This window comes from Acomys minous (genome assembly GCF_964271855.1).
Source record: "Acomys minous genome assembly, chromosome: 20".
NCBI lineage: Eukaryota > Metazoa > Chordata > Mammalia > Rodentia > Muridae > Acomys > Acomys minous.
Genome location: NC_140502.1, coordinates 8,943,479 through 8,967,450, shown reverse-complemented (window position 1 = coordinate 8,967,450; position 23,972 = coordinate 8,943,479). Strand labels below are relative to the sequence as shown.

Genomic DNA, 23,972 nt, shown 5'->3' with positions numbered 1-23,972 from the left:
GCGCATGGCTCAGTGGTAGAGTCTTTGATAGCATGTGCAAGGGGCTAGGTTCAATTCCAAGAACCAAATAACAAAAAAGTGAAGGGGAATCATTCAACTTTTGGGGGCTTCAGAGGCTAGGTGACTGGTGGGGCTCTCCTGGGCATCTTGAACCTTGATGTTTCAGGAACATCTCCCTGAGTTGTGACCATTACCATGTCTCCAGTTCCTAGCCAGTGCCTGTGTTTGGAAGCCTGCTGTTAATGCTTTGGGCACCATAACTGCGTGACAATCACACGGTAGATCTAATGCCTCTGCTATAATTATTCTGCTGGCTGTGGGAGCTCCTGGTACCATGAGCCAGCTGGGCTGCAGTTCCTCATCTGATCTCAGCGACTGTACATAGTTACACTCTGGCGTCTAAAGCCCTGTCACCATAATTATCCGCCTTGCATAGCAGTCTATTTCTTAAGGGATGACATCAAAGCTCCCGTGTTTCTGTTTCTCTTCTGGGTGCCTCTGGTGTTCTCACATGTGAGGGGAGAGAAGTTGAGGCACCTATTCCCTAGTGAAATAATAGTGCAGGCAGAAACCTCTGTAGGTAGTCAGAGGGAGTATTACAGATTCACCACGCACAGATATGTGGAGTATGCACTATACAGCTTAGGGGTCACCACGCCACACATTGTGAGGAGCACTGTGAGACCCCCACCACAAGACAGGCATTCAGGAGTCATGCAGAGCCCCGAGAAGGAAGGGATGGGCAGCTGCTGAGGAAGATGGCTGACACTGTTTGGAGGTTACTGCCACAGCAGATCGCTTGTATGAGCAGGTCAGCTTTATTGTGGAAGTCTAGGAAAAAGACTCATTGCTGGAGGTGTCTTTAACTTCGGGCAGCCTGTGATATTTCCTAGTTTATTTAAGGTAACTGCAGAGACTGACAGGACACCCCCCAACCCCCGCCATGATCTGGAGTCAACCCCCTGGTATTTTGTCTTTTTCTATGCCTTTTCTCAGAACCCAGCATTTTGTACTTTCCAGAGGTCTGTGGCCCTCTGGATATCCAGTGCAAGCTGCTCAGCTGCCTCATCCTTTCTGATCCCTTTAAGCAGACGGTGAGCCAGCTCAGCAGCCTGCCATCTGTGGGGAATTCATTTCAAGACACCCAGCAGATGCCTGAAACCACACAGCGTATTGAATTCTCTCTCTCTCTGTCTATATATATATATATATATCCTATGTGCCTACATCCCCACCAGAAAGTTCAGTTAGAGACCAGGCATAAGGCCTAGCAGTCATCACTAAAAACAGGACAAGCGTGAAGCATGTTATTAGCATTGTTTTGGAAAGAGTATTGAGACTTTGTCAAACTACTCAGAGAGGCACATAATTGTGTTTACTTCTGGAGTTTTCCATTCGGTGTTTTCTGGCTATGGTTGACAGTGGGTGATGGTCTGCACTGAGGTGCAGCTATGGATGGGGTGGGGAGGGGGGAAGGGCTCCTATATTGCTCCTGTAGCATCTCATCTTCAGTCTCCTGTTGGTCTTCAAGGTAACTGGGGGATGGTTGTCTGTTTGCTGTCTATTCTGATAGATACAAGGAGCCTGGACAAGTATTTAGCAGCTTACCACATTTTACAGAATTTACTGAAAGCTCCACACACACAGATAGACACAGACACAGGCACAGGCACATGAACACACAGACACACAAACACACAGACACACACGATTTTAGTTTTCAGGACCCCATCCTCCATCACTCTTTTCTTTTCTTTTCTTTTCTTTTCTTTTCTTTTCTTCTTCTTCTTCTTCTTCTTCTTCTTCTTCTTCTTCTTCTTTTGGTTTTTCAAGACAGGGTTTCTCTGTGTAGCCTTGGCCATCCTGGACTCACTTTGTAGACCAGGCTGGCCTCGAACTCACAGCGATCCGCCTGCCTCTGCCTCCGGAGTGCTGGGATTAAAGGCGTGCGCCACCACACCCGGCTCCATCATTCTTTTCTAATCCCCCCTTTTTCCTCAAAGCTTTCTTCTTCCTGGAAAATTTCCCTCCCATAATTCTGTCTTTTTGTGTGTGCTTAACTTCCTGCAGGGTTGCTTGCATGAGTGTGTTGTTTGAATGTAAAAGTTGGGGAGGGGGAAAAATCTACTTTTTAAAACCTACTTAAAAGGGAATGTTTCCCACCATGGCCACAAGAGGGAGCCCAGTACAAAGATTAAGCATTTGCAATGAGAAAGTGGGTGGTCTGGGTGCCTTAGCCTAGTGACTTTTAACTGGACCTTCTGTCTCCCATAATAATCCTCTGCTTCTCCATTAGTAGCACGGAGACCAAAGATATGAAGAAGCTGTTCATAGCAGCCTTATTCATAATATCTAGAACCTGGAAACACCCTAGATGTCCCTCAGTCAAAGAATGGGTAAAGAAACTGTGGCACATTTACACTATGGAATACTAACTACTAGGCTATTAAAAACAAGAAAATCCTGAAATTCACAGGCAAATGGATGGAACTAGAAATGATCATCCTGGGTGAGTTAACCCAGACCCAGAAAGATACACATGGCATATACTCACTTATAACTGGACACTAGCCCAAAAGAGGTGTCCCCTGAAAGTCTTCACTTAGCCAGAGATGGGGATAGATACTGGGACTTCCTTTTGGGACTCTAGGTGAGAGAGGTAAGGGAGAATAGGGGAATAGTAGGATCCAGAGGGTCCTAGAAATTGATAAGAAGACCATTAAGGCTGGCAGATCTGGACCCAGGTGAGTCTGCTCAAACTACTGTACCAAACAAGGACAATGCATGCAGTAAACCTAGAACCCCTATCCAGATCTAGCCAATGGACAATGCATTCTCCACAGTTGTTTGGAGAGCAGGGACTGACTCAGACATGAACTCTGGGGCCCCCTATTTGACCACTTCCCCTTGGTGGGGAGACCTGGTGACTCAGAGGAAGAGTAAGCAGGCTACCAGGAAGAGACCTTATAGACTGTGATCTTATCGTGGGGGACAAGGTCCCCTTCTGTCACAGACCTAGGGGAGGGGGAATAAGGTAAAAGAGGGAGGGAGGGAGGAACAGGAAGATAGAAGTGAGGGGATAACAATTGAGATGTCATCTGAATAAATTACTTAAATTTAAAAAATGGGGGTGGGGGTGGGGGTGGAGGGGAATTTTCCACCATGGCCACAAGAGGGAGCCCAAATACAAAGATTAAGCATTTGCAATGAGAAAGTGGGAGGTCTGGGTGCCTTAGCCTAGTGACTTTTAACTGGACCGTCTGTCTCGCACAGTAATCTTCTGCTTCTCCATTGGTAGCATGGAGACCACAGATATGAAGAAGCCAGGAAGTTCTTTCGTCTGCACTGGCCACTGAAGCTGAGACTTCCCCCAGATATACTTGCCTGCGGAGAAAAATCTAATCCATTGCGTGCGGACTGGAGTCAATAGCAGTGCTTTGCATCATGAACTTTAATACGTAAGTGCATTGTTGCTATTTTCCTTGGGGCGGGGGGAATGGATTACTTTGAGAGAATGTGGGTGTGGCAGTTTCTTCCAGTATAGTAATTACTTTATTGTATATGTTTATTAATGCATCGTATTGGATGTATCTTAAATACATATAAAATTTATCTTAAAAGCTCTTCCTGTTGTACAGTTTAACTACATAAAGTGTAAGTAGTTTAAAAATTATTACTTGTTTAAACTTACCAAATTTTATAAACATATGATATATGTGATATATATATGTATATATATATATACATATATATATCAACTGTAATTTGTAACAGGCTCTCAGACCATAGGATAACCGATTCCATGATGAAGTACCATCCAGGCCATAAAACTCAGCGTATAGCACCACCTGCCAAAAAGTAAACAAAGACCTAACCCATCAAAATTGTTAACTCTGGGAAAGTCTCTAAGTGTACTAACCTTGCCTTTTTACTTCTGTAAGTTCTGTTCCTAGCTATGTGCTCTTGTTAAATGAAGTATGTCAATCCAAGATGTGGATTTTGTGTTTACAAGCTAACCCCAAGAACTGCTCGGTTAGTGCTGCCCTGGGACACTGGGATCCGGAACGGCCAGTGCAGGTGCGGGTTGGCTAGTTAAAAACTTTCTATTGGTTTAAACCCATGTCCAAGGAGTCTCTTCTGGTGAAAACCCCACAGAATTATTCATCCCAATCACAACATTGTCCTTTTTTGCACCAATCACAATATTCTCTTGGCTGGGCCACCAGGGCAGGCGCTCCTCAACTGGCCTGGGTAGAAATAGCTGGAGAGACACTTCGCTGTAGACTTTCCAAACAGTTACAACTGGGGCTGCAACTTCAGGAGCCAGGGTTACATGTTGACAGCAGGTCGCTGCAGTTGTTGCATAGCTTAAGGCATCTGTAGACTATTCAAAGTTGTCTGTGCTGGCAAAAGGAGAGCTAGGTTGTCTGCCCTAGCAACTGCTCTTTAGTCAGGTTGTCCACATCTCCCAACATGGTTGTTTGTTTATTTTCAGTTATAGAAGGGTAGGGGGATGCTTGCTATAACAACATAATTTAGCACCAGCATTTACTGACGTGTCCCGTCGCATCCAGCTTCACACAATTTAGATTTTCTTTTCTGGAGACATGGTCTGTTTAGGTTGCCTTGCCTGTCAGAAAATTCACTATGTAGACTGGGCCCAATCTTGGACTCACAGAGATCCTCCTGCCCCTGCCTTCTTAAGTCCTTAAGTGCCTGTGCCTCCGTACCTATCCCTACACACATATTTAATACAGATTATTTACTCTTGGAAATTTTCATACATGTATACAACATATCTTGGTCATTTTCTTTTCCCGCTCCCTCCATCCAAATCTGCTCCTAATTTTTCCCAACAGGACTCCGTTCAAACTTAGGTGTTCTTTTCTTTTTAAATTTTGTTTTGTTTTTAGTTACTTGTTTGTTAATTTGTTTCAAACCATTAACTCCGGATAGTTGCTTCCCAGATACCCATGTGCTTGAAGTCACCCACTGGGACATAGGGAGGCAACTACCAGTTATCTTTCCTCCACAGAAGAATTGTAAGAGCAACGTTTATTCACCTGATACAATTGTCTTGGAGGCTTACTGCTGAATAAGCTGACCCTTTCTAGTTCTTTCTCAACTTTGGATGACTGGTTCAACTCAGCTGTTCTGGCTCAAACTCCTCTCCAAGCTGACTCATTCACCCTGTCTTCTCTCAGCTTCTGACTGAATTGCTCTGCTTGGCCTCAGACCGGCTCTGGCAATTTGGTCCAATCTTCTGGCTCCTCCTCCTCCTCCTCCTCCTCCTCCTCCTCCTCCTCCTCCTCTTCCTTCTTCTTCTTCTTTTTGGTTTTTTGAGACAGGGTTTCTCTGTGTAGCCTTGGCTGTCCTGGACTCACTTTGTAGACCAGGCTGGCCTCGAACTCACAGCGATCCACCTGCCTCTGCCTCCCGAGTGCTGGGATTAAAGGCATGCGCCACCACGCCTGGCTTTCTGGCTCCTTCTTATTCTCTGGCTTCAACTGACTCTGCAGGAACTCCAGGACAAACTCAACCCCACTGCCCTGCCCTCGCTCAACTGTCCTGAACTCAACAGACTGAACAGAAGTGACTGACTCTCTCCCTGCACTGTTCCTAAATAGCTTTCTCCTGAGAGATGGCCATATCCTTTCTCTGACTCATACTGTCAGATCTTTCTCTGATTTGTCACTTTGTCTGGCCCTCAATTAGACATCATTGTTTGGGATTAAAGGTGTGTACTAGAGGATTCCAGCCAGAGGGATGAAATCTGTGTACTAAGCATGTGTCTAAATTCCAGATGGGCCACACAGACTTAGAAGGTCACGAGTTGGTCCTCTCCTTCCAGCTCATTGAGACAACGTCTCTCTTGCTGTTTCCTTTCTTCCAAGTGATTTTTCCTGCCTCCGAGGCTCATCTCAATGTAGACTTGCTGGGGTTACAGACATGAGTGACCGTATCTGGCTTTTTTTTTTGGTGGACTTTGGGAATTGAACTCAGGTTTTTATGCTTGTTCATAAACCTTTCCCCACAGATTTATTTCCCCAGCACCCTTTCCCTGCTCCTGACAAAGTTTTGCTCTCAAGGGAATGATTTCCAAGAATGATAGACACGAAACTGGCACGTTACCCTCTCTCATCCGGAAGAGTACAAACTCTGAGAAGAACTGGGCTGGTGCAATGTGTGGGTGCCATTCCTGGCACCTCACAGCTACTGTGTCATCTGTCACCCTGTCTATCAGAATGCCCCCAATTTGCAGGAGAATCGACAGGCTTTTAACAGATTAATTATGCTACAATATCCTGGACAGAGTAAAGGGAACATCTTTTTAAAAAATTAATTTATTCAGATTACAACTCAGTTGCCGTCCCATCACTTGTATCCTCCCATTCCTCCCTCCCTCCCACTTTCACCCTATTCCCCTCCCCTAGGTCTATGACTGAGGGGGACCTCCTCCCCCCCACTATGTGGTCATAGGCTATCAAGTCTCATCTTGGTAGCCTGCTTATTCTTTCTCTGAGTGCCACCAGGCCTCCCCACCAAGAGGGTGGTGGTCAAATATGGAGCACCAGAGTTCCTGTCAAAGTCAGTTCCTGCTCTCCACATAACTGTGGAGAATGTTCTGTCCATTGGGTAGATCAGTGTAGGGGTTCGATGTTTACTATTGTATTGCCCTTGGTTAGTGGGATAATTCGAGCAGACTCCCGTAAAGGGAACATCTTAGGAGAAACCAGGGTGAGTCCTTACAACACTGTGGATGATAGGATGATAGGTCAGGTGGAGGTTACGAGATGTGCACTGGCTTTGGTGAACTGTGAGGGGAGACCCATATAATTTGCTGGGGTGTGAGGGAAAGGAAGCATGGAGAATAATCATGAATTTTATTTAAGGCTGCAAAGGTAGAAGATTGGAATTCTCATTATCTGACACAGGAAGCATCATCAGGAGAGCAGCTTAGGAACATGGCAGTCTCATTTCCATATTCTCCTGTCTCTCTCTCTCTCTCTCTCTCTCTCTCTCTCTCTCTCTCTCTCTCTCTCTCTTTCTCTCTTTCCCTCTGTCTGTCTGTCTTCCTTCTTCCAGTCCTCCCTCTGTTTATATATACATGTAAGACACCACCATGTCTGCATGTCTGATACAATCTTTACAAATTAAAACCAATTTTTACATGTATGTGTGTATGATGTTCAGGTGTCCATGGAGTTCAGAAGTAGGAATTGAATCCCCTGGAATTGTAGTTACAGGAGGTTCTGAGGCACCTGATATGGGTGCTGGGAACCACACTCCAGGCGCCTTGTATGTGACCATAACTGCTGAGCCATCTCTCCAGCTCCATTAAGGAATTATGTGCTAGGTCTGGGTAGGGGTTCGAAGTTTACTGCCTATATTTTCCTTAGCTGGTGCCATGGTTTGAGGAGGACCCCAGGACCTAGATCTGCCTGTCATAAAGTTCTTCTTGTAGGTTTCCAGGACCCTCTGGATCCTTCTCGTTCCCCAGTCTCCCTCTCACCTAAAGTTTCAATAGGATGTCCTCCTCTCTCACCCACTTTCCTGGTAAGTAAACGAACCCCTATCCAGACCTAGCCGATGGACAGGACATTCTCCACCGTTGAGATCTGACTTTCACACAAACTCTGGAGCCCCATTTCTGACCACATCCCCTGGATGGGGAGGCCTGGTGGCACTCAGAGGAAGGATAGCAGGCTATCAAGAAAAGACTCGATATCCTAAGAGCATATACAGGGGGAGAAGGTCCCCCTCAGTCACAGACATAGGGGAGGGGAGTAGGGGGGAAGCAGGAGGGAGGGAGGAATAGGAGGATACAAGGGATGGGCTAACAATTTAGATGTAACATGAATAAATTAATAAGATAAAATAAAAAGAAATTATGTGCTTGATAGCCTATGATCGTATAGTGGGGGAGGAGGCCCCCCTTGGTCACAGACATAGGGGAGGGGAAAAGGGTGAAAGCGGGAGGGAGGGAGGAATGGGAGGATACAAGGGATGAGATAACAATTGAGATGTAACCTGAATAAATTAATTAAATAAAAAAAAACAAAAATTAAAAAAGAAATTATGTGCATGTGTGTTTTGCCTGCATGTAAGTCTCTATACTAATGAATGTCTAGTGCCTACAGATGCCAGAAGAAGACACTGGATCACCTCTAATGGGAGCTATAGGTGGCTACATTTGCTATATGGATTCTGGGAATTGAACATGGGTCTTTTGGAAGGGAAGCAAAATGCTCTTAACCATCTCTCTAGATTCCATTTTTTCCCCCTGATTGTATTAAATTAAATTAATTAATTGTTTTTGGGCAAGGTCTTTACCTTGTAACCCAGGTTTCCCAACTCTTGATCCTCCTGCCTCTGTCTTACAAAGTATGGAATCACAAGTGAGCCCACCCAGGTTTTCCACTTGACTTTTGTGCTCCAGTTTGAGTGCTGTCTTTTGCCCTCATCCTCCTTTGAAATCAAAGTGAATGGAAGGCCCTTCTTACTTCTGCCTCAGTTAGTCCCTTTCTAACTATCTGAGTCTAACTTGCTGCGGACCTCATCTGCTGAAGCTTCGTAATTCAGTAGCCACACTGATCGGTTCTGACATTTTCACCTAGCTAGTTCTGTGCCTTCTATTCCTTTGCTGAGACTCCAGTTCCCGTTCTTTGCTCTCATGTCCCTCATCTGCTACTTTCACTTTCAGATCCAGTAAACCCTCGCTCACCCAAAGCATGAACCCCCGCTCTGAACTTCCTTCCTTGTCCCGTCTTTATTTATGTTATTTTCAAGAGTTTCTCTGTATAGCCCTAGCTTTCCTGGAACTCGTTCTGTAGACCGTGATGTCCTCAGACTTTACAGAAATGAACTTGACTTTGCTTCCTGAGTGCTGTGATTTAAAGGTGCGCACCTGGGTTAACTCACTCATTATGATCATTTCTAGCTCAATCCATTTATCCACAAATTTCGGGAATTCCTTGTTTTTAATAGCTGAATAGTACTCCATAGTGTATATGTACCACAGTTTCTTTATCCATTCTTCTACTGAGGGACACTTAGGCTGTTTCCATGTTCTGGCTATTATGAATAAGGCTGCTATGAACATGGTTGAGCAAATTTTCTTGCTGTGTGCTGGAGCATCTTCTGGGTATGAAAGACTCAAATGGTATATACTCACTTATATCTGCATATTAGCCCAAGGGGCAGGTCCCACGAAAGACTTCACTTACCAGGAAACTGAGACAGAGGGGAGGACATTCTAGTGGGACTCTAGATGAGAGAATCATGGGAGAATGGCAAAGTAGAAGGATCCAGAGGGCCCTAGAAGCCTACAAGTAGAACATTATGATAGGCAGATTTGGGCACAGGGGTCCCGCTCTAACTAAGGCACCAGCCAAGGACAATACAGGCAGTAAACCTTAAGCCCCTACTCAGATCTAGCCAATGGACAGAACACTCTCCACAGTAGGGTGGAGAGTGGGATACTACTTTCTCACATACTCTGGTGCCTCACCTTTGACCATGTCCCCTGGACGGGGAGACCTGGTGGCAATCAGAGGAAGGACAGCAGGTTACCAAGAAGAGACTTGATACCCTATGATCATATAGAGGGGGAGGTAATCCCCCTCAGGAACAGTCATAGGGGAGGGGAATAAGGGGAAAATGGGAGGGAGGGAAGAATGGGAGGATACAAGGGATGGGATAACCATTGAGATGTAACAAGAATAAATTAATAAAGGAGGAAAAAAAATAAAGGTGCGCATCACCACTGCCTGCCTCCTTGCTTGTTCCAAAATTGGAAACTCTGCTCTCTCTGCTTTGGAGAGGCTCCAGTGTATGGACAGATATTCTGTTTTGTTTGTTTTTTCAATATGGTTTTTTTTTAAGATGTTGAGAATCAAACCCAGCTTGCTTTACCGCCAAGCTATACCTCCATCCATTAAAATATTAACTGTTTTTATGTGTATGAGTACTTCGCCTGCATTTATGTCTATTCACCACATACATGGCTGATGCCATTGAAAGTCAAAAGAGGGTGTTAACTCCCATAGAACTAAAGTTATAGATGGTTGTGAGCCACTATGTGGGTGCTGGGTGGGAATCAAGTCTGGATTCTCTTGAAGAACAGACAGCGCTGTTACCTGATGAGCTAGCTATCCAATGTCATCCCCCATTCATTTTTCAACAGTAAAATTATTTGTCTAAAATGATTTAGGCTGCGGTCTGGGGCAGTTAAGAAGAAACTGCAGGATGGCTCGCCAGCGACATCTTTATAGAAAAGGGAGGAAGTAGTCAGACTCAAAACGAAATGATAACATAACGGTACACAAAACCCAGAAGGTCATGTGTTTTGAAGGCAGCCTGAACTACATAGCCAAACCCTGTCTCCCTCCTCCCTCCCCCAACACAGAATGGAGACTCAGAACTAGGATGCAGCTCAGTAGGAAGAGTGCTTGCAGTTAGCATGTGTGAAGCTGCCTAACTTGGAAGCGGTGGTGAACACTTGGAATAACTCAAGAAGTGGAGGAGGCAGGAGGATCAAAAGTTCCGTGGGTATCTACGGAGTTCTAGACCAGCCTGAGCCACATAGGCTTTGAAAAGCTATCCCAGCCCCATTTTGTAACCAGGAGCCAGTCTAGCTCAGTCAGGGTTCTGTCTACTGTAAGACCTGTGTTTCTTGGTGTTGGGCTGCACCCCACCCCTGTAATTACAAAATATTCTGTAACAAACATTTCAGGAAGATTTTCTTAAAGGTCTTGATTCTGTAACTAAGCTTGGTTGTAAAATCCACCCCCCCTCATCCTATGGCATTGCCCTGTAAAGGAGGCTTGAGAAATTGGTTAGGTTGATCTTTTGAACCCCGCCTTAGGGAGGAGAAAGCCTCTGGACCAGGTCTGGTGCGCACAGAATAAAACTTGCTTTGATTTGGGTATAATATGGTGTTAATGGTCTTTCTCCTCACATCTGTGGAATGAACAGTTACATAGTGAGACCCTGTCTCGAAAAGAAAAGAAGAAAAGAAAAGAAGGGAGATTGTATTTCTTCCAGCACTCTCATTATTGCAAGTTCTACCTTTCTGTGCTTTAGATCTATCCACAAATAATCACCATCGCTGTCACCAACTCCACCATCCCAGTCCTAAATGCCCCACTGCTCTCTGCTGGCTGGAGCTGCACTGCATTCAGGAACTTTACTCTTCAGAGCTGTGGATATGCAAAATTTCACTGGCAGTATACACCTCGATTTTGTTATTACACCACTATCCTTATATAAAAATAGCACACAGTACTCAGTCCCATGTCTTCATAGAAGATGGCCAAAATACTTAAGTGCGTGTTGATGTTATTTTTTTTTTTATAAAACAATGTTTGTTTCTCTTAGCTTATTTCTTTTCTCAAAAAAGATTTATCTATTACATATACAATATTCGGCCTACATGTATGCTTGCATACCAGAAGTAGGCACCGGATCTCATTACACATGGCTATGAGTGACCATCTGGTTGCTGGGAGTTGAACTCAGGACCTTGGGAAGAGCAGGCAGTGCTTCCAACTACTGAGCCATCTCTCCAGGCCTTAACTTATTTCTTTTAAAAAATTTATTTATAGCTTTTGCTGGCTCCAGTTCCTTCCTCCTGATATTTCCCAGACCCATGGCCAAATCCCCTGCTTCTTTTCCTAACTCCTCTTCCCCTGGCTGGCAGGAAGTCCAGCCCTATTCTCTCCCCTGCTTAGTGATTGGCTGTAAGCTGCTTTGACGGCACACCAGGGAACAATTTGGGAGCAGCATTTACACAACAATGAGACAGATACCAATAAACTTATGCCTACAGAGGTGCACCAGAGTGATGTCATCTGGGTCTCTATTGGTAATTAATATCTATTGGAAGAGGGAGTGTCAATATCTTCAGCGGCATTACCACTGGTAAGTTTCCCTTGCTCCAGTAGATACTTAAACCTTCCCAGTGCCGGAGCTAGCAACCCTAATTATTCAGGGGCCCATGCACAGAAAAGACATAGGAGTAGAAAGTGGATTAGTTAAAAAAAAAAAAGGGTTTCAATGGGAGAAGGAGGGGTTGAGAAGGAGTAAAAATGACCAAAATTATTTATATAAATGTCTGAAATTGTTCAAAACAGTGAAAAGAAATCTCAAATATTCTCTTAGGCTTTTAGGCTATACCATTCAGTTGTTGCTTTCCATTTGGAATTGACTCAAATCTCAGAACAAATAAGAGATATTTTCCTAACTTCTGGCCATGGCTGATCTGCTTCAGTGTCCTTGACCTTCCATGGGCCAGCTCGCCACTTTTCAAACTACACAGTTCTGCAAGAGCAGCAAGATCTTCTTGACATCTGCTTCAATATCATCTTTTTTGTTTGGTGTGTTGTTGTTTATTTTATTTTGGCATTGGATCATAGGATTAATTTTTTGCTAGTAGTATGTGTTTTTAAAATATATTTTATTAATTTATTCATATTACATCTCAATTGTTAGCCCATCCCTTGTATCCTCCCATTCCTCCCTCCCTCCTGCTTTCTCCCTACTCCCTTCCCCTATGTCTGTGACTGAGGGGGACCTCCTCCCCCTGTATACGCTCATAGGGTATCAAGTCTCTTCTTGGTAACCTGCTGTCCTTCCTCTGAGTGCCACCAGGCCTCCCCATCCAGGGGACGTGGTCAAAAATGGGGCACCAGAGTTTGTGGGAAAGTCACCATAGGATTAATTTTATATTACTGTACTGGCCTGCCGGCCACACCCTCTACTGTGTCTCTGTATTCATGGAGGACAGCCTTTAGTTCCTAACACTGTAATGTCATCCTCCAGGCAGCTGCCACAAGAGAAACTCTACTCCCTTCTAAGGCCAGGCTGTGTGGACTCTTTAATTGATTTTCACCACTGGAATGTGAGCAGAAGTGATGTGTGCCATTTTAGTGTTCTAAAAGAGGGATGATGGCATGGATGCAGGGGAAAAGGATTCCTTACACACTGTAGTGAGGATGTAGATTAGTGAAGTCACTATGGAAATCAGTTTGGAGGTCCCTCCGAAAAAAAACCCCTAAAAGTAAAGTTAGATTTGATCCAGCTGTATACCACTTCTGGCAACACGTGTAAAGGAGTCAAAGTCCTCATACTGTGGAGATTCCTGCACACTTATGCTTGCTATAGCACTATTTACAACAGCCAAGTTATAGAAGGAACCTAGATGTCCACAAACCGTTGAGTGGATAAAGAAAATGTGCATATGAAAAGCAGGACGTTTACTCAGCCATAACAAAGAATAGATTTAGGCCATTGTTAGGAAAATGAACAGAACTGGAGATCATTGTATTTAGGGAAGTAAGACAGACTCAGAAGACAAATATTGCATATGCTAGTGACATTTTATATCTATCCATTTCTATATCTATTTTTTTTCCTCAAATGAAAGAAGAATGGGGATTAGTTAGGGGTAATGGAGCAGAGGAAGGGGAGTCGGTAAAAGCTGGGAATGGGGGGTGGGATATGAACAAAATACAAGGAAATACACGTGCGACAATGTCACGACCAAACTCGTTTCTGTAACAATTTACTAAAAAAATAAAAATAAAGGCAACAAATAGATACACAGTTGCCATTCTTTCCCAGGTTCAAGTCCAGAGGGAATTGAAGCTGGAGGAGACCTGGGTACCTGAGCTACCCCAGGAAGTAACTCCAGGTGCACGGCAGTCTCCCACCACAGAGGAATGTTTAAGATTTTATCTCTGCCTAGCCAATGGTCGGAACACTCTCCACAGTAGAGTGGAGAGTGGGGTATGACTTTCTCACATACTCTGGTGCCTCACCTTTGACCACGTCCCCTGGAGGGGGAGACCTGGTGGCACTCAGAGGAAGGACAGCAGGTTACCAAGAAGAGACTTGATACCCTATGAACATATACAGGGGGAGGTCATCCCCCTCAGGAACAGTCATAGGGGAGGGGAATAAGGGGAAAATGGGAGGGAGGGAAGAAAGGGAGGATACAAGGGATGGGGTAACCATTGAGATGTAACAAGAATAAATTAATAAAGTAAAAAAAAAATTAAAAAAAATAAATTAAAAAAAAAGATTTTATCTCTGTCTCTGTCTGACACACTTTCTCTCTCTCTCTCTCTGTCTCTCTCTGTCTCTCTCTCTCTCTCTCTCTCTTTCTCTCTCCATATGTATGTATTTGTACATAGGTGTACAAATAAACAAGGGTTTGTACACCCCTGTTTAAGATTTTGTCTCTGTCTGTCATTGTGCCTGTATCTGTATCTCTGTCTCTGTCTCTGTCTCTCTCTCTCTCTCTCTGTATGTATGTATGTATTTGTACACAGGTGTACAAATGCCTGTGGAAGCCAGGAAATGGCATCAGCTCGCTTGGAGCTGGAGTTAAAGTCAGCTGTAGCCTCTTGATGTAGGTTTGCAGAGTCGAACTTAGGTCCACAGGAAGAACAGTGTACATTTTTTACCCTTTAGCAATCTTTTTCCATGCTCAGGTTGGTTCATTTTTTTAAAAAAATATTTATTTATTTATTTATTTATTTATTTATTTATTTATTATGTGTAGAGTGTTCTTCCTGCATGTACACCTGTCGGCCAGAAGAGGGCATCAGATCACATTACAGATGGTTGTGAACCACCCTGTGGTTGCTGGGAAATGAACTCAGGACCTTTGGAAGAGCAGGCAGGGCTCTTAACCTCTGAGCCATCTCTCCAGCCCCGAGGCTGGTTCATTTTTTAAAGCATCTCATGTGACTTCAAAGTTTTATAATTTTTTGAGGAGGTTTGTTCTGTAGCCTTCTTAGACTGTGAGTATCATTCATTGGCTTGTGTATTTCAAGTGTCATGTAAACAAAGAAACAATCCATTCCACAGCCACTACTGTGAAAATGTCCCAGTTGATAAGAAAATAAATAGAACTACACAAGATTACAGGGAAAAGGTGACTTATTTAAGATTTTTCCATTCTATTTTAGGTAGGCCTAGCACACTGATGCCATGTTCCAATTTAACTGTGCTTCAGATACAGCAACTGAAATATCTCTTGGCAGGTCAAGGTCAACATAGCTAATATAAACTTGATACTTAGATCAGAGATGCTATTCATGGGGGACATGGGCAGGCAGAAGAATATTTCAAGAGAACAGTTCTCTCTTATGCCCCAGTCAAGAGAAAAAAGAACCAAGCCATGCATAAGAAAACCACAGGTAATTATGATACAACCCTGTACATTTGTTAGCCAGGCTGAGACCAAGGGAAACAGCACAATGCCTACTGTATTTTCTTCCTAAGTTTCCCTCAGGGAATTGTAGAATCACCTGGGAAGAGAGGGATTATCATTGAGGGATTTTCTATATCAGGTTGATCTGTGAGCAAGTATTTGGGGGTGGGGAGGGAAGGATGTCTAAGATTAATGATGTGTGAAGATTCACTCCACTGTGTGTGACACTGGTCCCTAGTCAGTAAGAGTAAGAATGGAGTGAGTCTGGTGCCTCATATTTGACCACGTCCCCTGGAGGGGGAGACCTGGTGGCACTCAGAGGAAGGACAGCAGGTTACCAAGAAGAGACTTGATAACCTATGAGCATATACAGGGGGAGGTAATCCCCCTCAGTCACAGTCATAGGGGAGGAGAATAAGGGGAAAATGGGAGGGAGGGAAGAATGGGAGGATACAAGGGATGGGATAACCATTGAGATGTAACAAGAATAAATTAATAATAATAAAAAAGAATGGAGTGAGTAAGAATGGAGAATTCAAACAGCACAGGCAAGCAAGCAAGCAAGCAAACAAACACATATTTACTTCTCTCTGCCCTTGAATATGAATATGATGTGACTAGGTGCACCAAACTCATGGAACTGTCACTTTTGGGCTGTAGTGGACTGTAGCTATATAAGTTAAACATTTCCCACCCCCTGGAGTTCCTTTTCGTCAGGGTGGTTTATCAAAGCAACCAGAAATGAAACTGCAACAAATAAGAAAATACATTGTCCCATGTAGAAAAGGTCCTGTGTCCCAGTGCAGAGCCAGGGCACTGAGAGAGAAGGCAACACCCTACAAACATATCAGCCTCTATGGCAGGAGTGTGAGGCAGCTACCTTTAGCTTTGCGGAGATTTATGCTGGTTTCTGGGAGGAGCTTGGCCTGTCTCCTTTTAGTGTTACTTAGAGCTTCAGGTTGTTAAGTTCCCCCGGAGTAAAGAGTCAAGGTTAAAGATCTAGACAATGGACAGAACACTCTCCACAGTAGAGTGGAGAGTGGGATATGACTTTCTCACATACTCTGGTGCCTCACCTTTGACCATGTCCCCTGGAGGGGGAGACCTGGTGGCACTCAGAGGAGGACAGCAGGTTACCAAGAAGAGACTTGATACCCTATGAACATATACAGGGGGAGGAAATCCCCCTCAGGAACAATCATAGGGGAGGGGAATAAGGGGAAAATGGGAGGGAGGGAAGAATGGGAGGCTACAAGGGATGGGATAACCATTGAGATGTAACAAGAATAAATTAATAAAGGAGAAAAAAAAAGAGTCAAGGTTAAGGTTGTTTGTTTACAGCATATTTGCTGTGGTGTGAATGTGAAATGGCCCACACGAGTTCAAGTTCTGAGCGCCTGGTGTCCAGCGGGAAGTTTGTGGAGCATTTAGGACATGTGTCTAGTTGGTGGACACAGGCCACTGGAGGTGGGCCTTTGAGGGTTATAAGGCTGATCTTTTTTCAATCCCAGTCTCCTGATCCACTAAAATCTGAACAAGATACACTGAAAGCTACTGATACCACAGAACTTTAGGTCGGCCCTTAACATCAAGACACTGAGCTTTGGGAAACTGGTAAATATTGGGTGGTTGGTTTCTTTCTTTTCTTTTCTTTTTCTTTTTTTTGGTTTTTCGAGACAGGGTTTCTCTATGCTATCTCGGCTGTCCTGGACTCGCTTTGTAGACCAGGCTGGCCTTGAACTCACAGCGATCCACCTGCCTCTGCTTCCCGACTGCTGGGATTAAAGGCGTGTGCCACCACCGCCCGGCTAGGGTGGTTGGTTTCTTTTTTTTTCTCATTTTTTCCTCCTTTATTAATTTATTCTTGTTACATCTCAATGGTTATCCCATCCCTTGTATCCTCCCATTCTTCCCTCCCTCCCATTTTCCCCTTATTCCCCTCCCCTATGACTGTTCCTGAGGGGGATTACCTCCCCCTGTATATGCTCATAGGGTATCAAGTCTCTTCTTGGTAACCTGCTGTCCTTCCTCTGAGTGCCACCAGGTCTCCCCCTCCAGGGGACATGGTCAAAGGTGAGGCACCAGAGTATGTGAGAAAGTAATATCCCACTCTCCACTCTACTGTGGAGAGTGTTCTGTCCATTGTCTAGATCTGGGTAGGGGTTTAAGGTTTACCGCCTGTATTGTCCTTGGCTGGTGCCTTAGTTTGAGCGGGAACCCTGTGCCCAAATCTGCCTATCATAATGTTCTACTTGTAGGCTTCTAGGACCCTCTGCATCCTTCTACTTTGCCATTCTCCCATGCTTCTCTCATCTAGAGTCCCTCAATAGAAGAATGGATAAAGAAACAGTGGTACATATACAATATGGAATACTACAAGGAATTCCCGAAATTTGTGGATAAATGGATTGAGCTAGAAATGATCATAATGAGTGAGTTAACCCAGAAGCAGAAAGACTCAAATGGTATATACTCACTTATATCTGCATATTAGCCCGAGGGGCATGTCCCACGAAAGCCTTCACTTACCAGGAAACTGAGACAGAGGGGAGAACATTCTAGTGGGACTCTAGATGAGAGAAGCATGGTTGGTTTCTAAGAAAGGAAATTTCATATCTAAGCAAGTCTACGAGGGGAAGCAACCACAGCCAGGTCAGTGAGGCCATGGGTGACTGAACCAGAGGAGGAACAGACCCTAACATTTGACGTGGCAGCCAGTGTTCAGAAAACCTTCAAATAATCTCAAACTAAGTTTTCACTGAACCCTTGTTAAGATGTCAGAGCAGCAGCAACTGTGGACAGTGGTAAAGTTGAGGATTTGTGGGAACGTGGTTTTCAGATGTGGGGATTGGTGTGGCTCAGCAGCTGCAGTTACAGGGAGTCTGGTTCTGCTTTTCAAAAGTGTCTTTATAAGGCCCACCACTCTTCAGCCTTGCTATCTGCTCAAAGGAATTGAAAAGCCTTGTGTACCCAAAAGTCTTGTTCAGGGACTTAGAAAAGATGTGCATCATTAAGTGACAGAAGCCCATCCAAAAGGAACACGGGTGGTCTGACTTCAACTGCCAGATGTTCTGAGGTAGACAAAACTCATGGAGGCAGCAAGTCACTGGAGTTGTAGCACAGAAGCAGAGTGCTTGCCTAGCATGTGTGAAACTTTGGGTTCTGTGAGAGTTACATTTCATTGTCAACTTGGTGAGATTTAGTAACACCATGGAATCACACCCCCGTGTATGTCTATAAGGCAATGATTTTCTTTCTTTCTTTCTTTCTTCCTTCCTTTCTTTCTTTCTTTCTTTCTTTCTTTCTTTTTTCATCATCAACATCCAAAGCTTTTAAATAACAGATCCAGGGTTAGTTCTTGTAGCCTCGACTGGCCCTTCGGCCTCTGGCATGCTCGGATTTCCAGCCCTTGGAGCGGACATAGGGTTTGGTGTGGCTGTGTGGGGTCCCTGGGGCCTTGCCAAAATGCCGGTACACTTCTCGGCCCTTCTGAGGACCAGACAGAAACACGGTTATGAGGCGATGATTTTCAACCTGTGGATCTAGACCCCATTGGGAGACGCACTCACAAGATTGCACATCATAAATCCTGCATATGAGATATTTACATTGCAACTCATAACGGTAGAAAAATTATAGTTATGAAGTAGCAACAAAACTAATTTTGTCGTTGATGGTCAGCACAACAGAAGGAGCTGTATTAAGTGGTCGCAGCATCAGAAAGGTTGAAACCTCTGCAATAAGGATATTCCCAGAAAGGTGTAGCAGAGCACAGATGATCTTCCCTGAACGTTGGTGGCACCATCCAGTGGCTGTGGTCCCCTAGTCTGAATTAAAAGGAGAAAGCAAACTCGGCATCAACGTTCATTGTTCCCTACCTCTTGACTGTCAGATATGTGACCAGCTGACTCATGTTCCTGATGCTATGACTATTTCTGTCATGACAGACTGTGTCCTGGAACTGTGACCGAAAAGAAACTCTTCCTTCCTTAAGTTGCTTTTGTCAGCTTTTTTTTTTGTCACAGCAATGAGAATAATAACTAACACAAATTCTATCCTTAGGCCTTTTGTATACTTAGAAACACACACACACATACGAGAGAGAGAGAGAGAGAGAGAGAGAGAGAGAGAGAGAGAGAGAGAGAGAGACAGAGACAGAGACAGAGACAGAGACAGAGACAGAGACAGAGACAGAGACAGAGAGCTCAATGAGTCACAGATATTTTAAGAGGCAGCAAAACTGCTTGTTATGGTTCTATAGTGATGGATACATGTCACTAGATATTTATCCAACCCACGGTGTACACAATACTATATGAACTAAATCCTGGAAGACAGCAATATGTCTGTGCAGGTTAGTCAGTTGGAGAATGTGTCCCACTCCCGTGGGTCAGAGCAGGGCAAGAGTACAGTGGAAACCTTTTCACCTTCTGGCCAGTTTTTCTGTGAAACTTGAGTTTCCGTTGAAATGTATTTTTAAACATTGAGTCAAACCAGCTATCAGTGTTTGGTATCTGCTGGCGGGCATTAGTTGGGGAGGTGGATTTTGTTTACGTGCAGCCATTGGTTACCGGATGAAACCCTTCTTAATGTGGTGAGGTCTCAGGCAATAGGAGCCAAGCTCAAGGGAAATGGGTATTTTTGTTTCTCTGAGAAATTGACAAAGAAAATAAAATCATGGCATACTACCTGCCCAAGGCTGCCTACAGCATCATTTTTCTATACCTCTGACTGTTATTTCAGACTGTTATCTCATCCTCAGTATGGCCACAATTCAGGTTGGCTGCAGGTGAGACTTCAACTCCAATACTCTAAGAAGTTTAAACTGTCAAGATAGAGGAGCCAGTCATTCTCCAAGCTATAACATGCTACAGTGGTGAAAAAGAAGAGCGCAGGGCTGTTTATATATTCCCATGAACGTAAATGCATCATGCAGTAAAAATGACTGCAGGGCAAAGACATATATGTAGCCACCTCCAACGTGTTGTGTGTCATGTAAAGGTTTGGATGTTTAGTGTTATCTCCTGGAGAGAATCAAGCATCACCTAGGAGAGTGTCCTCTGGTCATGTCTTTGAGGAATTACTTTTTCATCATTAAAGTGTGAAACCCACCCACTGTGGGTAGCTCCTTTCCATGGGTCGTATCCTAGACTCTGCAGACAGGGAAAGTGAGCTGAGAGCAACAAGCATTCATTACATTCCGCTTTCTCATTGTAGATGTAACGTAATCAGGTACTTCAAGACTTTGCTATTGTGACTTGCCCACCCTAATGGATTTTAGTTTGAATTGTGTGCTAAAGTGAATCCTGTTTCCACTAAGTTCTATTTGCTGAGGAATGTTATCACAGCAACAAGAGAAGGAAATGACAAAGTGCTTATATCGTCTCTCTTGTGTCTGGTTTTTCTTAATAAAATGTGAATAGAATCATGCATGCCATTCTTCAGCTGGTGGCTTCATTCCCCCTGAATCTTGAGTGAATTGTCATGAAAGCAACGGCTTAGACTAAGGCAGTTTTATTGACTTAACAATTTGGGAGGTCAGAGTCTTAGCTGATGTTACTTGTGGGAGAATCTGATCTAGAGTCTCCTTTAATATCTTGTTCTAGTGTCTTCAATGGAATTTTAAAATATTTTTGGAGCCTGGAGAGATGGCTCAGAGGTTAAGAGCACTGACTGCTCTTCTGAAGGTCCTGAGTTCAATTCCCAGCAACCACATGGTGGCTCACAACCATCTATAACGTAGCCTGATGCCCTCTTCTCTCCTGCAGATGCACATGTAGACCGCTGTATAAATAATAAACTTAAAAAAAAATTTGTTCTACAGATGCTGAGACTCATAGCCAAACATTGCGTGAAGCATATGGAATCTTCCGGAAAAGTGGAGGGAAGGAGAAAGGGACCTGGCGATGATAGGAGCTCTACAAGAAGACCAACAAAACCAACTAACCAGAGTCTAGAGGGGCTTGCTGAGCCTGAAGCACCAAACAAGGACCATGCATAGACTGGACCTAGGTTCTCTACATAGATGTAGCCAATGGGCAGTTCAGGCTTCATGTGGGCCCTCTAGTAAGGGAGTGGGTGTCATTTCTGATATGGACTCTGTTGCCAGCTTCTTGATCTCTCGCCCCTGGCAGGATTGACTTGCTAGGCCACAGAGGAAGAGGAAAAACTCATCCTTTTTTTAAAAATTTATTTTTTATTTTTTTATTAGAACAATTTTTTTCTCCTTTATTAATTTATTCTTGTTACATCTCAATGGTTATCCCATCCCTTGTATCCTCCCATTCTTCCCTCCCTCCCATTTTCCCCTTATTCCCCTCCCCTATGACTGTTCCTGAGGGGGATTACCTCCCCCTGTATATGTTCATAGGGTATCAAGTCTCTTCTTGGTAACCTGCTGTCCTTCCTCTGAGTGCCACCAGGTCTCCCCCTCCAGGGGACATGGTCAAAGGTGAGGCACCAGAGTATGTGAGAAAGTAATATCCCACTCTCCACTCGAGAGTGTTCTGTCCATTGTCGAGATCTGGGTAGGGGTTTAAGGTTTACCGCCTGTATTGTCCTTGGCTGGTGCCTTAGTTTGAGCGGGACCCCTGGGCCCAAATCTGCCTATCATAATGTTCTACTTGTAGGCTTCTAGGACCCTCTGGATCCTTCTACTTTGCCATTCTCCCATGCTTCTCTCATCTAGAGTCCCACTAGAATGTCCTCCCCTCTGTCTCAGTTTCCTGGTAGGTGAAGGCTTTCGTAGGACATGCCCCTTGGGCTAATATGCAGATATAAGTGAGTATATACCATTTGAGTCTTTCTGCTTCTGGGTTGAAAAACTCATCCTTGATGTGACTTGATGAGTGCACGGGAAGGAGACCTCCCCATTTCTGAAGAATAAGTGAGGGGAGATTGCAGGAGAGGAGGGATGGGGGCTAGGACAATGATGTAAAGTGAATAAATTAACTAATAAATAAAATATTTAGTTTTAAATAACTTCTGTGTGTGTGTGTGTGTGTGTGTGTGTGTGTGTGTGTGTGTGTGTAGATGCCGGTGGAGGTCAACAGAGGATGTTGAATTCCCCAGAGAAGGAATGCAAGAAGCAGTTATGGGTTTCCCAACATAGGTCCTTGAAAAAGGAGCAAGCATGTCTAACCACTGAACATTTTTTCCAGCCCATAAGGGATTGAGTTTTAACATGTAGGCTGTGATGGCGGGAAGGCACCCAAGCGTTCAATTTATAACAACATGGAAGAGAGTGTCCTATGAGACCTCCAGGAACTTCCTAAGTTTTGGTGTCTTATATTTAGCTCTAGAGTTGTGACACTGGAATTCAAAAAATGCGGGACATAATCACCTCTGTCATTTCTTTCTGTCCCATAAGAGATTTCAGGTGATGCTGGACGCCTACTATTCAACAGATGCATGAATAAAGGAAATGTATTTACACAGTTGAATTATATTCAGCCATGAAGATGAGGTAGATTGCATTGTCCTCAGGGAAATGGATGGGTCTGGGGTTTATTTTTTTTTTAAGATTTATTTATTTATTATATATACAAATCTCGTTATAGATGGTCGTGAGCCAACACATGGTTGCTGGGAATTGAACTCATGACCTTTGGAAGAGCAGCCAGTGCTCTTAACCTCTGAGCCATCTCTCCAGCCCGGGTCTGGGGTTTATTATGGTGTTTATAAAATAAATCAGACCCAGAAAAACAGATATCCTATGTTTTCTGCCACATATGTAACCTACATTATATACAACACACACACACACACACACACACACACACACACACACACACACACTTTAAAATAAAATACACAGTAAGACAAACTGGATCATAGTAGGACTCAAGAATTCTGTTCTGTAAATTGTGCCAGTAAGACTGAAAACTGTAGATGAATGGGCATTCATAGTGTATGGATTGGCCTGTGGGCAAATCTATGAGACATTTTCTTGATTAGTGATGGATGTGGGTCAGCTGATCCCACTGTGCATGGTTCATATCTTGGTATCGTTGCCCTGGTTTCCGTAAAAAAGACTGAGCAAGCTACTAGGATCAAGCCAGTAAACTTCATTCTCCCATGGCCTCTGCTTCTGTCTCCACTTGCAGGAGGCTCTTTCCTTGAGTTCCTGCTCTGACTTCCCTCAGTGATAAGTGTTACCTGGAAATCTAAGATGAAATGAGCTTTGTTCTCCCCAAGTTGTTTTTTCTCATAGTGTTTTATCACAGCAATAAAAACCCTAGCTAGGGTTTCAGAAAATCTGTTGTCCTAACAGTTTAACTGTGCGTTTCACTAACATGGACTAGTTAGGTGTTATGTTGTCTTAGAGTTATGCATATTAATTGACTAAATTCTTTTCTATTGGTAAATAAATTTCCATTTTTTTCCTTTCCGGTATACAGCATTCCAAACTCTGCTTTTATGAATTTTTACCTCTTCATTTATTTATTTTATAGTTTTTGAGACAAAATCTTGCTATATAGTTCAGACTGGATCAGAGCTCATAATGAGTACAGACTGGCCTTGTACTCATGGCAATCCTCCTGCCTCATCTTTCCAAATACAAGGATTATAGGCATGGGTCATCATGTCCACCTTCAATATGACTATTTTACATATCTCAAAGCAGCGGAAGAGTGTAACCTGTCTGGTTCTTTTTTTTTCCAAGACAGGGTTTCTCTGTGTAGCCTTGGCTGTCCTGGACTCACTTTGCAGACCAGGCTGACCTTGAACTCGCAGAGATTTGCCTGCCTCT

General features: G+C 43.9%; 1 long non-coding RNA gene across 1 annotated transcript in view; it reads left to right on the top strand.

The window, feature by feature from the left end:
- The window catches only part of LOC311591285, a 48,938-nt gene extending 27,546 nt beyond the window's left edge, over window positions 1–21,392 (top strand). Inside the window, exons 3-4 of the long non-coding RNA XR_014777049.1 lie at window positions 3,274–3,458; window positions 21,045–21,392. This is a non-coding gene — a long non-coding RNA (uncharacterized lncRNA). The remainder of the gene's footprint in view (window positions 1–3,273; window positions 3,459–21,044) is intronic.
- Window positions 21,393–23,972: the final 2,580 nt, after the last annotated feature.